Below are 16,698 nucleotides of genomic sequence, written 5' to 3'. Positions count from 1 at the left end.
TAGCTAGAAATTCTTTTGTTATTTCCCCAAATCATTAATATTTCTTTCTCTGGTTCCTGATTTTGTTTCTAAAAATAAAAGAGATTTCACTTTTGTAATTTTTTTCTCAAGCATTAATTGGCATGCTGTAATCCTTAAATCCAAGCATGACCTCAAATTATAAGAAAAAGAGATTAAGGTGAGTGACTTCATAAAATTGCTGCAAAAAATATCTGACCCCCTGATAATATTTAGAATCTCTTTGTTTATGATTGGTATGATTGATATTGGTATGATTGACATTATGATTGATAATGATTAAAACTGTATTGTGTTTGACCTCTTTATGTATACTCCTCCCAACCTAATAGTAAGTGATGTGGTGCTAGCGGGTAGGAGTGGGGGTGGGTGAGAAATATACTGTGTAAATAGATACAGTTCATGAAAAATACCTTTCATTAAAATCCCAGTCACTTCATTGACTGATATTCTGCCTTTAGATTTAAAAAAAAAAATACATATGCCATGTGGCAACTTAGAATTATCATAGAAATTAGTAGTAGAAAAGAGCTATTAGGTCCCATCTGGTCCCTCCCCTGGGGGCCAGGACAGCATTATTCCCTTCAGTGTACTCTCGTGCTTTGTCCAGGTTGGGGGTGAGTGTTTTGGAGATGGCATTCTCTGCAGTGATTTCCACAACACTCTAGACTTAATCTTATGGCTGGTGTCGATTCAGCCTTGAGCATGGAGTTTTCATTTCACATGCTGTTAAAAAGAGCTTCTTGGCAGAAATGAGAAAGACCTATTCAGTGATTGGCTTGTCAGTTTGCATGTCAACTAGGACAAGCTGGACACTCATCAGTCAAGTATATTGGACCAAGGCAACAAAAAAATATTATTTTGCAAATAAGAAAATTCCATTTTATATTAAGTCCATTGTGATTTTTGTCACATCACCTTCTTCACTTATTGAACTTCTCGTTATAAAATACTTGCTTTGTTATTTTGTTGACACTGCTTCCTTAAATAAGAATTAATATGGAACCATTGGAGTAATCAGGTTTAGGGAAAACAATATTTTAGAAAGTTCAAAGGATAGTATTCAGCATCACTTCAAAAATTGTTTAAGGAATCACATCAGGACTAATGTGGATACTAGCTAGGGCTCTGATGCTAATGTGGGTTAATAAATATACCCTAAACCAGTGGTCCCCAACCTTTTTGGCACCGGGGATGAGTTTCATGGAAGACAATGTTTCCACGGATCAGGGTGGAGGATGATTTCAGGATGATTCAGGTGCATTACATTTATTGTGCAGTCAGACCCCTCTGCTAATGACAATCTGTATTTGCAGCTGCTCTTCAGTGCTAGCATCACCACCTCGGCTCCACCTCAGATCATCAGGCATTAGATTCTCATAAGGAGCACGCAACCTAGATCCCTCGCATGCGCAGTTTATAGTAGGGTTCTCCTACGAGAATCTAATGCCGCTGCTGGTCTGACAGGAGGTGGGGCTTATATGGTGATGCAAGCGTTGGGGAGAGGCTGTAAATACAGATGAAGCTTCACTAGCTCACCTGCCTCTCACCTCCTGCTGTGCAGCGCAGTTCCTAACAGGCCATGGATGGGTGGGTACCAGTCCACGGTCCAGGGCCTGGGGACCGCAGCTCTGAACCATAAAACAGCCAACTTGACATCACAGAGGACAACTCAGTGGAGAAATTAGGAAAAAGAAAGTAACAAAACCTATTATGTTGACCATTATAAAAATTTTAAATATTTTTCTTACACTTTGAGAAGATTTAATTGGTGCTATTCAAGTAAATTATTGAAAACAAAAAATGAAATGTTATACATTAAAAACTTTTCAATCATTTAACTATTCTTTAATTTTTGTCTGCAGAAGGGCTAATATTCAGGCCAGAAATGAGGGATATAATAAGAAGAGAAAATGAGAAAAAAGGAAAAAATATAAAAAAGGGGAGAATTTTCAAAATATTTTTGTTCTTTAAAAAATTACTAATTGCTAATTTTTAAAACTCTCTCTCTGTATATATATGTGCCTGCCTAAGCCATTAATAATTAATTATTAAAACATCCAGGTCAACATGCTTTGGCAAAAGTCTAAACTCATTTGATTTTGTCATACCTGATTACCTGATGTCTAGAATTTGCTGCCACATTGAGATAAGTCTTAGATTTGAATTTAGAAAACTTGAATAACCTAACAAATCCTAACTATAGATGTCTAATTACATTTATTCATTTACCAAACAAACAGTTACTATGGACTCGCTGTCCTCCAGGTCCAGTGCCAAGAGCTGGGGCTACAGCAGGGGGCAAGGCAGACCAGGTTCGTGCCCATGTGCTTCACAGAGAAGTCAAACACACTAATAAATACATAAGTGAATTAGGAGAAGTTATATAAAGAAATTAAATAGAGAGTTGGATGAAAAAGAGTCTGAGATTGGAGGGGTGCGAGGGAAGCTGTCCCCAAGAGCAGGGGTGGCATTTCAGGCAGAGGGTACGGGGACTCAGAGTGTTCTCCAGTGGTAAGCTTGTGTCTTTTCCGGATTGTATGCATGTTCAAGTCCATCAGGGTGCCTGTGATGGGCCCAAGAGCCAGATTCCAGCAGAGATGGTGTTGTGGTTGATCCCCAAGGAAGCCGAGCTTCCCTGACTCACTCTGCTCATGCCCACCTTGGAAGTTTTCATCTTAGCGCACCATCCTGGCATTAGCACCCAGGGCTGCCTGATGCCAGGTGCAACAGGTAGGAAGGGAGTATAGGCCTCACCACCCCAAGCCTGTGCAAGCCTCCCAAGGACTAAGGAGATCAGCAGTACCTTGGACACAACTGGCACCTGGACCAGCTACGTAACCTGAGGGTACCAATGCAGAATGAAAATGTGGGGCCCCTTTTTCAAAAAGCAGGAAAAAGTACCCTTAAAGGTACTAAAATATAAAGCTTTTTCCATTCCTCTATAATCTCTTGACTTGTTATGGTTTTCTTTAATTTGCTATTCAGTGTTATTCTAAGTAAAGAAATATTAAAAATTTAAATTATTAGCATTACTGTTATCACTCTTCTCAGATCCAAGTACTAACCAGACATGACCCTGCTTAGCTTCTGAGGTCACACAAGGGTTAGGCATGTTCAGGGTGGCATGGCCATAGACATATCACTCTTCTTTATATTGTACAATTCCAGGTTAATATGCAGATATGTGAATATTTAGCTCATATATGGAATCACCAAAATTATGCAATTCATATTTCATAGCTCATGCATGTGTATATATTTTGCTCTTACTGGAAGAGTGGGAACACCACATAAAACTTAGTATTTCACTCTTTCATGTGCACATATTCTACCAGCACTGTCTGCCGTCACTTTATTGATGAGTAAGGAAGGAGGGGCAGGAAAAGAGACTATGAGTCACCCTGATTTTTCCTTCCCTTCCGTGTCATCATTTTCAGAGTAAGTGGTCGGCTGATACAGGGAAGTAACACCCCTGAGAAAGGATGCAGCAGGGTTTCTTGGTCGTTCATGCTTCTCAGGGTGCTACTGCTTTGCTTCTGCATTCAAAGCAAGTTCTGGCTTAGGAGGAGAGTGTGGCCCCCCAGGGTAGGCAGCTCCACTGAACACTCCATCACAGGGAAGCACACTGCCCATGTGCAGCTATGCCGGTCGCACACCCCTGCAGCCCCTCCTGAAAGCCTCCAGACGAGTTGGGGAACTCTCTTCCTAGGTGTTTGTTAGAGTTGGTTCCCTTCCTAACGCCTGCCGGTATATCCATTGGCAAAATTGTATTGACATATGAACCCGGACCCGTTAAGGAGTGTAGGTAGCAGCTTGTGTGCACAGCCCTAGAAGAAAAGTTCATTTAAGAGACAAAAAAATCTGAGAAAGAATTACTATCTTGTTCCCCCAAGATACTAGGTACAGTGGTGAGTGCTGACAAAGAAAGGGAAATTTCTTTGTCAACTGAGGCCGTTTTATATGGGCAACCCTGTATCCCCATTTTCTTTCTAATACTTAGATTACACTTGTTATGTAGAACATTGCCAAACTGCTCATTTCATCCAAATGTCACTTATTTCCTAGGTATCAGAATCACTATTTTATGAACAAAGGACGTGTTGTTGAGAACTTCCATAAACCTTTTAGAAAGGGAGCACTTGGTTTCTTATATTGACCATACATAGCCAAACATTGAACATGATAACAAATAAAGAACCAATGGAATTACTCTGGGGCGTTATTCTTATCTACCTGTCCCCTCCCCAGCTAATGACTGATATTTAACTTCTTTAAAATAGTGTCAGTTGGGATTTAGTTTTACATAAGATTTAACTAGAAGGAGAAATGTGGGCAGCTGTGTATTAATATTGTTCAGTAATGTTCAGGAAAATAAACTTTACTGATTAAGCTGAAGATGGGGGGCATTACTGGAGCAAATTTGCTCTTTTTGTGTCTTTTTGAGCAGTAAATCTAGCTTAGAATCAGTAGCAAAAGAGTTCTTGTTTGAGAAATCTTGGCTAAATGATAAACAATTGGAACTATGTGGCAAAGGCACATAGAAGACTGAAAAATACCATTGTTTTACATGATTCAAAAAAAAAAAGTGAACACAGTAGGGATGTGTTTGGAAAGCACCCTTGGTAATATGTCTGCCTGGCCCCTTTGTCCCTCCAGGGTTCTCTTGTGACATCCTGAGCAGGCAAAATCAAATCTGTCAAGTGGAGCCTTCGTCCTGTGGCCACTGCTCTTCTGAGCAGTGAGGGCCAACTCACCTGCCATCTGCTTTTTCTATCCCTCATGGGCAATCAGAGGGCCTATTCCTGTGCCTAGAGGGTTGTAAATGGGAAGCCTGCCACATGTTATGTTTACAGTTCCCAAGCCAACTAAGGACCCCAAATCAAACCATGGTCAGCTGATAGAAGTTTCCAAAATCATTTGAGCTAGGGCTTTCATTCTCCTCATCAGATAACTTGTTTCGGGGAAAAGGCTGCCACACGGTATGCAGTGTGCCCATTAGGAATTCACCCTGAATCAGACAGATGGTGGCTTTTTAAAATAAACGTCCACTTCAATAGAACAATAGTCTCAATGACATTCACCATCTCTACTCTGTATAACTATCAGCATTTGATGAAGAGAACTGAGCTGCCTAAGAAAAAGTAATTTTGTGTCTCATTCTTTCGCAAGTGAAATTGAGTTTCATTTTCTATTAACGGAAATATTTGATAATACCAGACCTTCTCTCTTAGACCCATGACTTTGTAATATCATTGCTAAAGTCTGCTCTCACTTTACACTCTTCAAAAATGACCCCTCTCCCTAAAACGTTAACTACCCTGTTTCTTTCTTCTCCAGTGGGATCTTTAGTTCTTTTTCCTGGGCAGACCTTTAATTTCTTCCTTTCATAATCTGTACACTTCAGAAAAGAAGTGGTAGCATGTGTTGTATTTTGCCGTGCAGAACCAGTTATGCATCTGTCAGCATTTACAGTGTCCCTGCCGCATGCTAGGCACTGTCCTGGCCACTAGGAGTAGAAATATGAATAAGGTATTCCAAATGAGGGGACAGTGTTTGCTCATGGACTAAGCTTTGAAAGAACAGCTCACATTTGAGAATGACAAATATGTTCTGTATAGCAGAGCAGAGGATGGATACACACACGTACACAAACCGAGGATGGAGGTGATGAAAACATTGCTGGGGCTGTGGAAGGAGCTCTGAGAGAGTCGGGCCTGAGTGAAGACAGTGGTAGGGGATGGACTGGATATCTATGTAAGGAGGTGGACCGAGTCAGTGTGGGACCTGCTGGACTGACAGAGGTGGGAGGGTGAAACGAGAATCACAGACAGAACGCTCTGAAACGTTTGAAGAGTAGGCTTGGAAGGAGGAGGTGGAGATAAAGGCAGAAGAAAATGAGAGAAAGTGGTTTCCCAGGAATGCAAGGAAGAGAGAAATGAAGGGTTGCTTCTAGCAGACTGGTCAGGAAAGACACATCCTACTGGATGGTCTTATCCATGACTGGTTTCAGCAGTCTCAAGTCTTCACCTGGAGGACTGGGTATATGAGGACCTAGAACTGAATTACTGCAAGGGAAGAGATAAAAACATATCAGACAATAGCAGCACCAAAAAGAAAAAAACACTTGTGGGTGGGATTGAAGTGCCTGTGAGTGGAACATGCACGGGAGAGGGGCTGGGTAAGAGCAGCAGCCAGAATGGAGTCATACCCCAGATGGGAGCAGGGATGGACAAGCTTTTCTAATCCAAATTTCTAAACAGACCTGAAGCAAAATTTAGTTGTAATGGGAATTTCTACTACTTGATATTAGCTCCAAGGTACCTTCAACTAAAGGCGACTTAGCATTTGATAAATTCTTGGCTGGTATACACTCTCACCTCTCAGAAGGCAAAGGAAACAAACAAGGGGAACTACTGATTTGTTTTAGATTCATTTCTTAGCAGTTTGAAAGAATGGATTTGTGGCTTTGGATGTTGCAGAAAGTAATGAGTTTATATTTGAGTGTGTCAAAGAATGGGAGAAAAATGCAAGTAGACCTGACCTGTACCCTATACACTTGGGAAGCACGTTACAAAAAGTAGAGCTCTGAGGAAGAAATGGCACATTCCCATGGGTGCGTTGAGACTGTAAAAGGGAATGAGGAATGAGAGATTTTTAATAATAGGATTTTTTAAAATTATAATACTAATATTTCTCTGAGAAAGAAAAAAAGGAGGCATGGAAGAGAAGCCAATATAGCTACACAAAGTGGTGGTCTGTGACAAGTTCATGGTTAAAATGCACACATGAAGATCAAAAGATTCAAACTTGAATCACTGAGAATACAATAAGAAAAAAAAAAAAAAAAGAACTGACCATTGCAAGTAAGGTCCCTCCTCAGGGCCACTATCTCTGGTTGTGGAACAAATTTACAACAGTGATCTCAGAACCACTAGAATTATTTTTTTAGGAATCACATAGAATGAAGGGTGCACCCAAAATGAAACAGGAAAATATTTTCCTTGTTTTCAAATAGGATTAAAGGACAAATTTTGGAATGTTGCATAGATCCCTTGTAAAATTGGTAGACCAAATCATCAAATAGCTTGTGAACCTTCAGAAAAGAATGTGTTCACAAAGAATAAAAAGTATCCCAAACACATTATGTTTGATAAGATTACTATTTTCAGAGATTAGAGGAAACTTTTAAATCTAAACTTTGGTAAAATATAAGATAAAGTATCGTGATCATCTGGCAGAAATGAGAGAAAAAGATAGGACCCCGACAGCTGGGTGATTTCATTGTGGCCAAACCTAAAATGCATTAATTCATGGACCACCAGTCTTGCTGGTGGCTTTGTGTCTCTGGTATGGTTTCTGTGCCACAGCTTTGTCTAATCCCTCTTCCATTCAGCACTTTTATCAGTAACTTTCACAAAGGTCTAGAACATATTTATCAAATTAACATTGTAAGAAAGCTGAGAAGATTAACTAATTTGACACAGGCTAAGTCAGACATTAGGATTATGTCAACAGATGAGACTTCCGGGCCCCGGCCAACAAGATGAAATTTAAGAGGGTAGAATGTAATGTCCTGTGCTTGTTTTGGGTAAGTGGCGGGATGAGGTGATGTGGGTGATGTGGCTTGATAGCAATCATTGTGAACAACCTCTGAGGATTTTGGTTGGCCACAGATCTGAGATGAGACACAAGAGGGTGATGCAACAGTCAACCACACCAGTGTTCTCTTGAGACCACAGCACGAGAAACATGAGGTCCACTCACAGGAGCTACGACATTGTGTCTGTGCTCAGAAAAGTGTGAGCTCCTCTGGGGGACCATATTTGAAGAGGACCCGCCAACCTGGAGCTAGTCCAGAGAAATTGTGACCATCATGCCTTTGGCATTGGGGAGCCATTAAAACCAAGAAGGGATTGTTTCAGGGGCCTGGAAGGTTTCTAAAAGAGGAAATCAGTCTGCAGAACTGGGACCAATGAACAGAGGCAACCAGGAAGCAGCTTTACCTCAATATCAAGGCAAACATTCAAAAACCAAAGCAGAGAAACCAGCTGCCTGCAGGCCAAATCCAGCCCACAGATGGGCTTTGTTTGAACTACATTTGGCCTCCTCGCATTAACAAAAAACCAAACTGAACATTGAGTTTGTCAGCCACACTGAGAAATTGGGAGATTTTGCAGTTTTAAAAATCTAGATTTTTGACTTCCCTTAAAGAATCAGAATATCTGTCCCCACTGGGGCTTCCTTCTGCTGGCAGCAATCAGCCCCTTCACAGGGCATGTGCTCTCCTGGTCACCACAGCCCCTCCTCATGTCTCCCCTTGCAGGCCACCACCACTGTGACACCCTGCCAGGTGGCTCCCTCAGAGAGTTAGTGAGAGGGTTAACAGGCCAAGGAGGTAAAACAGTACCTGGTACTTGGTGAGAGCCCAGTAAGTGTCGCCTGCAGGTGTTATTATCATGTTTTCAGCCTGGCCCCCATAAATACTGGGGTTTCAAACCTCTGTTGTAAAAACTAGAACCACCCAAGTGTGGAGTTGGGTCTCAGGAAATATTTACCGTTTATCATCGTAGGTGTTAAAATAAAGGCTGAGAGAATGCTCTTCATCCAGTGACTTTTAGAAGGTCCTCCTCTGTGTGAAAGGTCGGCTCCCTGGGATCAGAGCTGCCCTCCGCCCTTGGTCCATGGAATTGAGGCCTATGAGAAGCGCCATGTTGGCAGGGGAAACCTCCACGGAGAGAGGCGTAGTAGCGCTTGGCTATGTTCGCTGTAGGTGACTTAGACAAAACGTCATCCGTCAGCAAAAGTTATTGTAAATCTAACAATCTGTGGGGGAACCAGGCTGATGCTGCACCTAGGGGCATTTTAGGAACAGCCCCAGCCTTCCTCTCTTGCCACTGTCAACTCCATTCTGGGTGGGTCACCTCGTGTCACACTGCCAGTCCTTCTTAGGGGTGTGCTGCTTCCCTCCAGGGTGACCCCGCCTTGTCATTGTCCTCAGCCACTCTGCTGCCCCCCCACCCCGCACGCTGCCTTGAGTCCCTCCTGTGACTCTCACAGCCACCTCACCCTGTGACTCTCTCCTTGCCAGGCTGAGCCGTGGCCTGCCCTCTTCTGTTTCAGAGGCAGAGCTCCTGGCCACACTGGCTCCTGATGATATGGTGGCTTTCCCAGTGGGGGCCTTGTTTCCATTCTGGGAATGGAAGTACTCTTAGTACTTACGAGTATGTGTGTGTGAAGGTGGAGAGGGAGGGAGGGAAGGAGATGGAGAGAGATTAAGCTGGTAAATATTTTGGAAAACAGAATGAGAAGACTAAAGCAAATCATATTTTATAAAATTGCATGTTTCAAAATTGAAAATCATGATTGTCCAAGGTGAGCTATAGCTCTACAGATAGAATATGTATGCATATAAATATGTTTTTAAAGTCTTTTTTTCCATTTTTTAATATTTAGTTTACAGCTATATCCTGAACACTTAGAACAGCACCTGGCACATAGTAGGAACTCAATAAGTAGTTCTCAAGTGAACTATATTGGCAAAAATACATAGATAGTGGTATTCAAGAGCAAAAAAGTTATAATTTTTACTGAAAAAAATTGTATTTTGTGTATTTTTTTCTTATGAGAAGATAAAGTGCTATGTATATATTTCTTTATATTGCTTTCAAAATAATAATTCTGTCACCACCCCAAAAAATTACTGAAGGACATTTATGTGGGAATCTTGACAATTAGAATATTGACTTTATATTTGATTTTGAAATTAATACAACTTTATGGAGAACAGTGAAAAGGAAGTGAAGGCTATTCAGTAATTCCATTTTCTTAGAGCCATAAGTTTATTGAGTTAATTTTTGAGAGAGAGAGATTGAAGTCGAACATTGTTAAAGTCAGAAAACTCACAGACAAGAAGGAAGCAGGAGGGATGCCTAATGTTGCCGTGAGAGCTGTGGCCTCCCCGGGAAGGAGTGACCCTCTGGTCCCCGATCAGAAAGAAGTATCTGAAAAGGCCTTACTTTCGGTGTCAGAGTCCATTTCTAAATGCAAGAACATAATTGTATGTACATTTTCTGCAAGTAAATAAAACGCCTGCAATGCCTAAAGGAAGCTCTCGGTGGCTCTGAGACCTGGAGCAGCCTGGGCCTTGGCCGCACATGCAAATACTGACAGCTGAAGTCACTTGTTGGAAAGTCCGCAAACTCTGGTTACAGCTGCCTTTGTCAGTAGCTTTAAGGGAAGTGTAATCAGCCAGAGATTAATTTGCATCTCAACTAGAAAAGAGTCGGGAGGAAGCCCTGGGGTCTGTTGCGGGAAGGTTGTGGAAGAAATCTCACCGAGCACAAAAGCCTCCCGGCGCTCCGTCCTCCAGCTGAGTGGAGGACAATATCGGAGGTTTCGTTTCCATAGGGACCAGAAGCCTGCTGGGCCCCAGAAGAATCTCGGGTTTGCACCGTAATCATTCGGTCATGATGACACAAATTCCACTGTTGTTCCCAAATACATTTTGCTATTAGAAAGCTGTCAGGAAAGTGGAAATGGTCGTCATATCAAAAGCATGCAAGAGGGTATTTGCTGACCCTACTTACCTTTTTCATAGTGCTGTTAGGATTTCTAGGCATTTAACATTTATTAATGTCTGAATATTCTAAGAGCAAAAGGTCATTCTGTAAGTGACATATTTCTTTAGCATTCAGGTTACTTGGGGAATGACACAGCTTCAAAGGGAGCCATTATTCCTGATTCTTCCACACTTTTCAGCAGTAGCCAAGCAAGATTATGAATTTTAACACAGGCAAGGAAGAAACTGGAATCTGGCTGTGGAGCATGGAAAAAAGTCTGACCATTACAGGACATTATAATCTCAATGAAATTAAAAGAGGTATCCCTAACTTGAAGAAGCATGACATAGTATAAATTAAAATTTTTTCTCTCAAATATTATCTAGTGCTCATTTTCACAAGCTTTGATATTTATACCAGACAAGTCCTTTGTTTTCAGAGGCATTCTTAATATTCTCAAAATCTCTGCTAGAGCCTATTGAGATCTGAAGCTGTCTGAATCCTTTATCCATGCCAAGTTACTAAGAGGTAACCAGGAAGGGCTCACCCTTGGCATCTTTGGAGGACGACTTTTATTTCTAGTTTATTTTATTCTCTCTTAAATAGTTAATTCATTGGCTGCAGCTTCAAAGTCAGAAAACAAAAAAAGACTGGGGAAAAAAACCCTGAATCTTACATTACAAACTGTTGAACACAAACTGAATTCTTTTTAAAAAAAAAAATTAGGGTTTTAAGCCCATCTTCCCATTCTGAAAAGGGAAAGGAACAAGTTTCCTAAAGACAGTCTCTTCCAGTGCCCACAGACTGAAATAACACATTGCAGTGAGACTTCAGAACCTCTTAATCCAACATTAATCAAATTTCAGTTTACTAATTATCAGTCCCATTTTGAAAGGAACAGAATGCCATAAACAGCATCCGCAGAACATTTAGTAGACTCTGGGATTATAAGCAATATTTTGAAAGTGAGACTTTCTGTTATTCAAATCTCTAAAAAGGATAATACATGCCTTATTATAATAAGAGCTTGTGCAAAGCCAAAGAAGGACAAAGCAGGCAAGTCCAAATGGTGATCCCTTCTGTGCTGAGTCTGCCTTGGTGTATGCAGTGAGCTCCCAGCAGGTTTCCGCGCTAGAGTAATTTGCAACACACTCAAGCAAATTTTTTAATCAAAGCAGAATACTTTTTTGGTAATCTGTGGGTGAGTACAATCCAAATGCCATCATGGTAGCCTTGAAAGGAAGTCCTTTCTAGTTTACTAGTGAGGAATTTTACCAAACTCTGAAATGGGTACTTTCAATTTTGTGCTTCAGATACATTTCTGAATCCCTGTGCTTTGAAAGCCTTTGATAGAGCCCACTGGGGCCAAGATGGGGGAAGGAAAGGTGCCACAAGGGCAGTGCTAGTGCCCTGCTCCCTTTTCTCCTCCCTCTCCATGATCGGGTGTCCAGTGTGCCAGGCACTAGGGAGTCCAGGTGCACTTTAATGTTTACATTGTGTTTTGCACATGCTTTCAACATAGCTGACCTGAGGAGTGCACGGCTGCTTCAGTTTCCAGCAGAGTAGCATGTTCCCAGAATGCCACCATATTTTTAATAGACACCTCTTTGGACGTTTCTCATTATTCCTTATAAACCCTGGTATTCTGTATGTCTGAATGATCTTTTTGTGACTGTGTAATCAGAATTACAAAAATGAAATGATAATGTATAGTGGCTTAAGTTTTTTTATGTTCACCTTATTTCTTCTAATGCTTCATTTCTTCAATCTTCCTATTTGGTCCTAGGACAGTAAAAGAGTACAGAATATGTGTCCTTCTGCCGTGTCCACTCATTTAAACTCGCCAGTACAAAGCTTTGGTCCTTAATCCACCAACGATCAATGAAGGGGCTGCCTCCTAAAATCTCAGGGTCTGCTTGACATGGAACAAGCCAGCCCTTAAGATGCCAAGTCCCTTTGGTTTTCCCTTCATTTGCCTATGAAGTGGGGTATAAGTATATCAGTGCATCCCTGCTTTGAGGCAGATGTATGCCTGGAAGTGCAAAGTCTCATACCTCCACAAAGGGTAGGGCAGGCTGGCTGGCTGATAGGATTCTGAATTTATAAGCAGAGTTCCAGAATTCCCCCAGGGCCTACTTTTCAAAGGCAAATTAGTATGTTTGCAACTTGATCCCTGGGCAACTTTTGACAGTTGTTCTAAGAATAATAAAACAGATGGACAGAATAGATTTTGGGGTCTCCATCCAAACTGCCATCCTCAGTGGAATTTAAAGAAGGCGTAGAGCTGATGGGGAGAGCTGCTGCTACTTACCATTATGTTCTGCCTTTAACATCCAAGAACCATAACTTTCTCCCACAAGAAGATGGAAATTGTCATCATATTATATTTTCCTGCTGAGAGTGCAGCTTGGCTATGAGAAAATACATAGGTTGTGTGTTTTTCTTTGCACATTTAAAAAATTAAATGAATTGAACTTAATTAAATTGAATTTGTATTCCATAGAAACCAATTTTAATATGAATATCAGGAAAAATGTAAATCAGTTTTAAACCTAAAGAGTATTTTCCTAGGATTTTTAACCCCTTTCAAAAGAAGAGCCTCTTTAGAATGCCTTAGAAATGCTATCTACTCGTTGATTTGGAAAAATAGAACTTTTACCTAACAAGATAAACATTCTCTGCATATAATGACGTTAGGCACATCAGAAGACTACATCAGAAAACAGAATTATTTGAATAAAAAGAAACATTATTTTTGTACTTATGCTCCATAATTTTGTCAGATGTATGTAATTTGTGCAGAAAGTTTGAATAAGGAAAACGCTTCACATAAACCACTCCACTTTTTGTAGCGTTTCATACTTCCCTAAGTATGTGTTTTAGCTCAGATCAGAATGGGATATGCTTTCCTTTTCATTTATTTTGGCTTCCTCTGACATAAATTTCCAGACGTTTTAATTAATCACACCTTTTCTCTGGATTAATTTGCCCAGTGATCGCTCTTTAGGCCGTAAAGATGAAATAAGTTAGCAGGTCAGGTTTGGTTTGAAGTCCAAGAGCTGCGCGTGGTTGGAGCGTAGATGCCCTTATGTGTACGTGAGCTAAACCCCCAGTTTCCTCAGTGGGTTTGTCACGTAGACCTGATCGTTTGACTAGAACGTCACTGACGCTGGCTCAGTAGGACAGTAAACCCCCTCTCACGCTGAGCAGTGTCACTGACACTGTAACACCGGACCGCTGTGATTATCACTGGGAAGACTTCTCACCGAGAAAAGTTCAGGGACGTTCTCCTTCCTTCACAGCAGCAATTTTTCTACACGTGCCAGATAAATTATAAGATGTGTCTTTTGTAGTGCCCAGATTATCAGGTAATGTGTGGTTAGCTGGCCTCAAACAGACTTTGGGTTTTGATTCTAGTTTGAATTAAATAATAACTAGTTCTTTGACTTTGAACAAGTATCTTTACCTCTGTTAGTTCCTTATCAGTAAAATGAGGAAAATAATCGCTTACAGATCATTATAAGAATTTATGGAGTGGAGTATATATAAAATTAATTTATGCGTAAAACGTAACAGGAATCCAGCTGCTTCCCACACCCCAGGGCCCCCACCCTGGTCCCAGCCGTGCTCCTCACCCCTAGACTAGGGCACAGCCTCTTCCCAGTCTCCCTGCTGCTCCCCGCTCCCCCTGGAAAACTGTCCAGCAGCCAGAGTTTTCCTTCAAAAATAGAAATCACAGCAAATCGTAGCTTAACACTCTCCAATTGATTTCCCTTCTCACCCACAGAAAATTCCAGAATCCTTATAATGACCCACAAACATGTTCCAGCCTCAGGAACCACATGCTCTTCCTGAAATTCCTGCCCCCACCCCGAGATCTTCATAGCTTACTCCTCCCCTTCCTTTAGGTCTCGGATGAGAAGTCACTCATGAGGAGGTTTTCTCACGTAGCAGGCCCTCCATCTGAGCAGTCTCACTCCCCGTCTGCCTTAGCTCTTGTCATTTATTTCATGTCTGTTTTCCCCTCTGGTATGTAAAGTGCTGAGAGTAGGAACTTTGTTTCGTTTGTTGCTGTATCCCCACCACCTAGAGCCCAGGGTACGACCTGGCAGAGGATGCTCACTGTAAAAATAGATCGAGGAATGAATGAACAGACTGATGGATGCAGGTGTGTAGGGGAGAGCCTGCTCCCTCGCTCATTCTCTGTGAGCAGAAGTGGCTGCGCCATTCTCCCGGCTCCCACTGGTAGCACATCTCAGGTCCCAGACTCTGCCACACGTGCACTGGCAAATCAGGACAGCCATGCCATGCTTTCGTGTTCCTCCTCCAGCCAACATCCAAGTGGCGGCTCGAGCACTATATCGGGCAGAGATGAGTGGCCTTGCTCTCGGGGGGCTTCCCAGGCAGTAGGAATTGTAACTGTGACACGGGGTAGAATGTGACCGACCTGTCCTCTAGGAGAGGCGTGCAGTCACTGCTCAGTGAGTACTTGCTGAATCATTGAAACACACGATACAAAAGAAAATCAGAGGGTCATGGGAGCTCGAAGGAAAAAGATGATTTCTAGCTGCAGCTTCAGATTGTTCGTATATTTTTGTGTAACTCTGATACGTTGTCTCATCATGTGTATGTCATCTACAACTCAGTAGGCTGAAAATTTCACAACGATTTTGTTAATTTTTGTTTTACAAAAAGATACTCTTAAACTGATTACAATTGATTACCTAAATGCCCGTAGCCCATTCCAAGGTGCTGAGGCTTTTCTTGAGTGAGCAAGGCTCTTGGTGAGCAGCCCGCCATCGTGGCCCTGTGGCCGCTGCTCCTCCTTCCATTCCAGAGGAGGGGCCAGAGGCTGGACTGTGGCTGTCCTCACTTTAGTGGCTGAGGACACCTGCCTCGAACCCACTGCCTGCCTCAGAAGTCTTCAGACTTTTTCTTACTACATACCCTGTCAAAAGACCAAAAAAAAAAACCAAAAAACAAAAAACTTTTAAGTATGCCAAACACGCATGTGTTGATTTATTTTAAAGTACATACGAGTTCTATACTAATACGTTATGACATTATAAAGTATAATTAATGAGAATTTTGAAAGGATGTGATAACGAGGAAATAATTTGAAGTGTTTTATTTGATACTATAAATAAATAGTATAATAGTATTTGTATGTAAAATATTAATTTCTTAGTGAAAGCAACTAAGCAAAATTTTACAATGGAATTAAATGTGCTGCTTTATTTTTGTAATCTTGGTTTAATAGTTCTGTGATTCCTTGATTCCAAGGGATCCGTCTAAGCTCAGTTTATTTTGATATTTGATTTCATAGCTGAAAACAAAACTTTGCAGAGATCCATAGAGCAGCTGGAACAGATTGTTGTCTCGGCCTAGTAAATCACAGTGCTGGTACTCAGTTTTCATCCTTAGCCACCGGTGCTGCAGAGGTTCTTGTTGACATTTGGCTGGAAATTTCCATCTTCCTTAATGTCAGACCAGTTACTGCATCGGTATATTTTTTAACAAACAGATTCCAAATGTACTGAAATCTTATTTGGAAGGTTAGAAACAGCTTACAAAATTGTGCTTATGAGCATGTTGCTGGTGGAGATGTGAGAGCTTTCTGAAAACATACGCCATCTTCAACAGTAAATTCCCACACTGAAGGCAGCGCTTTCCAGCATCTCCATTCAAGGTCTTCTTTCCATGGCATGTTTCTTTCAAATAGCAGTCACTTTCTCACTCAGTGTCAAAGTGTCCCCTCTCCCTAAGGGTGCATTGCTGACCGTGGCCTCCGCCCCCAGTTTCTGCAGCGTGGCAGCCAGGGCCAGCTGCTGAAATGTGAGCCGGCCATGCCACTGCCAGCTCACTCTCGCCAGGCGCCCGCCTCCCTCACAGTCAATGCCAGAGTCCTAGAGGGGAGGCCTGTGCCCTCTGTGTCCCCTGCCTACACCACTGCTCCCCAGACGTCCACATGGCTTGTTCCCTCGCCCCTTTGGAGGCTCTCCCCGCCTCCCTGTGTACGAGCCCCTCACACCTGCACACATGCCCCTCCCAGCACCCCCTGTGGCACACCCACACGTCTTATGTTCTCCGCAGCCCTTGTCTTCCCCTAATTTACTAT

At 41.9% G+C, this 16,698-nt stretch overlaps 1 protein-coding gene across 1 annotated transcript in view; it reads left to right on the top strand.

Annotated features, from left to right (window-relative positions):
• The window catches only part of RALGAPA2 (Ral GTPase activating protein catalytic subunit alpha 2), a 313,050-nt gene that overhangs the window by 229,551 nt on the left and 66,801 nt on the right, over positions 1-16,698 (top strand). The window lies entirely within an intron of this gene.

The sequence above is a fragment of the Eulemur rufifrons genome, chromosome 20 (genome assembly GCF_041146395.1).
Source record: "Eulemur rufifrons isolate Redbay chromosome 20, OSU_ERuf_1, whole genome shotgun sequence".
NCBI classification, from domain to species: Eukaryota; Metazoa; Chordata; class Mammalia; order Primates; family Lemuridae; genus Eulemur; species Eulemur rufifrons.
This window is presented reverse-complemented; position numbering and strand designations above follow the sequence as displayed.